This window comes from Coffea arabica, chromosome 11c (genome assembly GCF_036785885.1).
Source record: "Coffea arabica cultivar ET-39 chromosome 11c, Coffea Arabica ET-39 HiFi, whole genome shotgun sequence".
Taxonomy (NCBI): domain Eukaryota; kingdom Viridiplantae; phylum Streptophyta; class Magnoliopsida; order Gentianales; family Rubiaceae; genus Coffea; species Coffea arabica.
Window position 1 is genome coordinate 31,060,898 of NC_092330.1, and position 5,706 is coordinate 31,066,603.

Here is a 5,706-nt window from a genome sequence, read left to right on the forward strand (position 1 = left end):
CACCTTTATGATTGAGGGGGAAAAGGAATAGGGAAGGGCAAATATAGAAGAAATGGTGGTAGATAGTAAAGATGAGTAAAATGTGGGTGACAGTAAAAAACAATACATAAGAGTTGTAGGAACCAAAAACAATGTATAAGTTAAGATAAACGGGAAAGGAAAGGCGGGTCAACAAATGAGAATACTGTACCAGGAAAAAAGACCAGGGGCCTTAAAATAATCTCAAGAAGCATGAGAACTCATTTAGCTGAAATCAACTCACCAATGGGAAAGAGAAGTTGGGAGAAAAAAGAAAGTTCAAGTAAAGAGATGAACCTGATGAAATGCTAATGGAACATAAAGGAAACAAAATGATGAAGGTGGAATAGCAACTAGATATGTAGCAAAAGGTGACGGAAGCTAGGAATGTTAATGGTCCCTCGCCCCCGCCTCGTTGTCCACAACTAACCCCCGTCCCGCTTTGCCCCCTGCGGGAGCAAATAAAAATGTCTCCTATAATTGTATTGTGATCATATTTTAGTCAAAAATTAAGTACTAAAAATATTAACACATAACTAAAGCACTATTCATTGTAATTTCACAATTAAATCTCATAAAAATAATAAAATAAAAGTTATTTGAATACAATTCAACAGAATGAGGTAAATACAACTAAAACAATCAAATTTTCACTTTTGAATTTTAATAATCATTTTATTAAAACATGTAATTAGTCATCAAGTCTTCAATTTCCTCCTTCACATGTCACGATACCTTTGCCATTTCCTTTGTAAATCTGCAAATAAATAATTTGAAACATCATCAAACAAGAAAGAAAAGTTAATAATGACAAATAAGAAAGCAAAATTAAGAATGACAAACATCATCATGAACATGTGAAGTAAAGCAACATCATCAAATTTGTGAACTTATTCTGTAACACAATCAATATCATCTTCTTCATCAAACGAAGTGGAATATGAACTCCCTTCTAAAGTAGAGCAAGTAACTGCCAAAAGATAAACAAGTAGTCACATAATTAAGAAATAAAAAATGCTACAGAAATTATACTATTTCAAGATTAAAATTTAAAACTTATATTTACCATTGACTTCATTTCATAACCAAGTGCGAGCACACATCAATGCTTCCAAGGTATTATGATAAAATCTACATCAATGAGGACTAATTAATCTTTCATAAGTGCTAAATGCATATTCCAATGCCACAATTGAGACAGGAATAGCTAGAATATATTTAGTCATCTTTTGCAAATTAGGATACTTAACCCCATGTGTTTTCCACCAATCAAGAATGTCAAAAGTTGGAACTCTTGGTAATTTTCTTCCAAATAAAAATCTAATTTCGACTTAGAAGTAACATCTAATGAATTGGAAGCCACAAATTGATCAAAATCAACAAGGGGATCTATTTTAACCTCATTCAAATTGGAACTCCCCAGAACATGCTCATTCCTAATGGAACTCCTGACAATATGTTTACTAGATTGAACTTGATATTCAAGCAACAAAGAATAGTAATTTTGACGAATTTTTTCAATTTTCATGGAAGATTCAATACCATAAATGATAGGAAAATAAATACTCAATCAATTTCATTTTATATTTCGGATCTAAAACCGTAGCAATGCCAAGTGTCACATTACAATCTTCCTAATACTTTTGATATTTTGACATCATCTTTTCAACCATCACTCTTATTAAACAATTAGAACTCTTTATTCATTGAGCCAATGATACCTTGACATCACAACCTTTTGCAAAAAATTCATTATATATACGATATCGAGTGCCAGAAAATATTTCACTTACTTGATAGAACAATTTCAACTTCACACAAATATCATTGCAAACTATCCAATCCTCATCACTTGGCAAACAAGTGTAGTGTTTCTCACGCACTTTAACCCGTGAAAATACATCTTTATAAATTAAATCTGTTTGCAACATCAAGAAGGTTGAATTCCAACGGGTTTTATAGTCTAAGCACAATTTTTTAGTACAAGAAATACGCAATTGACGAGCAGCTTCTTCAAAATTTTCAATTCTAACAGCAGAAGCAGTCCAATACACAACACTATCACAAACTCTCTCAATAGCATTTATATCATATCTAACCCATCTTTTACAATCAAATTTAGAATATGAGCAACACAATGCATTTGAAGCACCAAACCATCTATCATTAAATCACTCACATGCAACTTATACAATAAACAAGTGATCATAGCATCATTGGTGGAACAATTGTCTAAAATATTTGTAAATATCTTACGATCAACATTCCAATCCATCAAAGAAGATAGCAATATATCACTCAACACATATTTGGTATGAGGGGCAGGAACATAAACAAACCTAACGAATAGAAAAAAAAAAAAGTAAAGACATAATTTACTTATGTACATTATCAATTAACATAATTTAAGTCTTAAAATTTTGAAAAACATACCTCGAAATTTGAGACTGTAAAATCCAAGAGTCATTAATGTAATGTGTAGTAATGGACATGAAACCTTTCTTAGTATTGTTAGAAGTCCACATATCAGTTGTAATTGCCACCTTGCTTTTGAACTTCTCCGAGAAATCACAAATTTTCAATTTCTATGATTCATAGATCTTCATAATGTCCCCTTTGATAATATTTCTTGAAATCACTTTAAAACATGACTGCAAACTGTTAACAAATCTTCAAAAACCAATATGATTAACAATAGACAATGGATATTCGTGCAATATAATTGCTATTGGAAGCTCATTGCGTGACAGTTGTTGATCAAAAATATGATTATGCAATTCTTGTTTGCCATCATCTTTTTTACTAGTATCCCGGAGTAACATTTGTCTAATGACTTGATTAGGCCTTTTGGCACACCTTTTAAGATGATCATGCAAGTTACTTGTCCCATGAGTACTATCTGTTTTGTAGCTTTTTTTTTTTTTACAATACTTACATACACCCAAATCAACACCATCATCACCTATTTCTCTAACAAATGAGTCCACACTTTTGATTTCAATTTCCTTTTACCTCCCACAACTTCATATTCTTCTTCTTGAGTGTGTTCTGATTGATGTTCTGCATCAATTGGCTCCACAGTGATTGATTATGGAGTTGGAGAATTATCTCCTTGTTTGGACTGATTTTCTGGTCGATTCACCATAGTGAAACTTCTACAAAATAGATAAATATGATTGATCAACACTAATTTTACATGAACCCTATATATGGATAGCAAGCATGAAGTAAATTTCGTCAAACTAGAAAAATATTCTACCAATCATTGTGAAAAGGTAAACATTTAAAGCAATGGCATACAGGTTATTTAGTGACTCTAAGAGATGGTCTAATTGTTTACTTTGATAGATTTATGTTATAACATTTGCAGCTTTCATGCTCCTATTTTAATGATACTAGTAAGTGTTAAGAGTCATGAATATGTGATGGAAGCTAACCTTTCTAAATGTTTTACTTGTTAAGAAAAAGAAAAAAAGAAATCTCCTATCACATTTATTTCAACAATTGATAGGATACCGGCAAGCATAGTGAGATACACTTACTTCTCCAGACAAAAATATGTAAGATATGCTCATTTCACTAGACAAGCAATAAAAAAATAAACCCTCCCTCCTCCAAACCAATTCGCTAATTTCTTCTCAAGGAAAAATACTGCTACATCATATATTAAATCACTAGTACTACCAATTAAATACCTATTACTAACATGTATACTAGTAGTAGTACTTATTACTAACATGTATACTTATTGCTAGTAGTAGTAATTAGCAAGTATTACTAACATGTATACTTATTGCTAGTAGTAGTAACTAGCAAGTATTACTAACATGTATATATGTATAAGCTACTAGCAATTTTGCCAAAATGGCCAAACAACTCGAATATGAGGATAATCATCTGCCAAAATTTTATGTAGAGGAACTTTTGATCAAAACACAATGAATGCTTACAAATTATGTAATTATTGGTGTAGGACTTATAAACTTGCTTGTGAAAAACACATGAAAATTTGACAGAGAATTAAACTTAAGGTAAAGCGCTAATAATCAAACATGTTATATACTTTATTAGGGGTGCAAACGAGCCGAGTCGAGCTTTGGCCTTATCGAGTTGAGCCTTAACTTAATTTCATCGAACTCGAACTCGAATTCGAGCTCGACGAGCTGGTAATTTTCGAGCTCGAGCTCGAAAAAAATAAAAAATAATTATTTTATTTTTAAAAAAATAAATAAAATAATATTTTTTCTTAATAAATAATAAAATATTAAGGATATTTATGTAATTTTACTATTAAAAATAAAAATAAAAAAAATAAATATATATATATTCGAGCTCGCGAGCCGGCTCGCGAGCTAACGAGCTTAATGTTTTGAGCTCGAGCTCGAGCTCGACTCTGGCTCGACCAGCTCGAGCTCGACTCGAGCTCGAGTCCAGCTCGAATCGAGCCGCTCGCGAGCCGCTCGCGAGCGGCTCGATTCGTTTGCACCCCTATGCTTTATATGCTAATTAATGAAACTTGGAGAAAAGTAAGCATGTTTTGGCCAATTTATTAACTCGTTTTCCATATATTATTACTAGCACTTTGACTTTGTGCAATGCACATATTCATAATTTGAAAGAACAATAAAATATCTGTATAAAAGCTATTTTCTTTAGTATCAATTTATATCAAACCGTGTTATTATAAACAAAAAAAAAAGGAAAAAATAATAATAATAAATGTTATTTAAATATAGGCTGCATTTTTTTCAATAAAAAAGAAAAAGCTATAGGCTACATGTTAAAAGCTATAGCCTACTTTTCTTAAGGCTGTTATATTCCAGGAATCTCCACCTTAATATGGATACATAAACCAAAAAATTGTAAAAGGAAATAACCTCTTAAACACATTCAAAGACCAAGTATCTTAAATCACAAAATTGCGGTTGTTAGTATGCTGCTTTAATTAATTAAATACATATATTAGGAGTATTAAATTGTCACTTGTCACCTCCACCTTAAATACGATTTATAAGTACCTAAAATTAATTGCTAGTTCATAACTTCACTTTTTTATTTCAAGTTTGTTTTTAATCTTTAAAAGCTTTTAAACAATACAAAAATCATAAGCTTACTTATGACCCCATTCCGCAAAACACACACAGATACCCACACAAAAAAATTATGACTGGATTTTTGTACCTTGAATACCACAGGTCACCGGGGTACTATGACGGACGCTACTGGACCGTGTGGAAATTGCTTCGATAGCTTTGCTGCTTCAATTGTTCAATTGAAAGAGAGGAACAAATGAATCAAAATATGTTGGGGGTTTGTCAGCTTTGGCTGGCCGTTTAGAGATAGAGGAAGAGTGCCAGAGGAAGTAGGGATCACTAAAAAATTATCCTCTCGCTGTTTTAGATTGAGGCTGTTTGTTTGCCAGAGGAAGTAGGGAGGTAGAACCAGAGTGCCTATTTGGTTGGTTGTTTTTTGAGGAAGTTAGGAAATTGCGAGCCTGTGAATTGTGAGATGTGAAATGTGAAATTTATGGTTAGTCAAAAGTCAATAGTCACTGTGTACTAGTTAGTAATTGGAATAGTAGCTAAACTAATTAGTAATTGGAATAATTAGTATAACTAATTAGTATTAGTAAATTTAGTATAACTAATTAATAAATAATAATATTTATAACTAATAATATGTTTATAA

General features: G+C 31.7%; 1 long non-coding RNA gene across 1 annotated transcript; it reads right to left on the reverse strand.

The window, feature by feature from the left end:
* Positions 1-569: 569 nt before the first annotated feature.
* Positions 570-5,498, reverse strand: LOC113716658 (uncharacterized). Its single transcript, XR_003454175.2, has 3 exons — positions 5,200-5,498; positions 2,452-3,173; positions 570-775 (listed from the first exon to the last, which is right to left on the reverse strand). It is a non-coding gene; the product is annotated as an uncharacterized lncRNA (long non-coding RNA).
* Between the last annotated feature and the right edge of the window lie 208 nt (positions 5,499-5,706).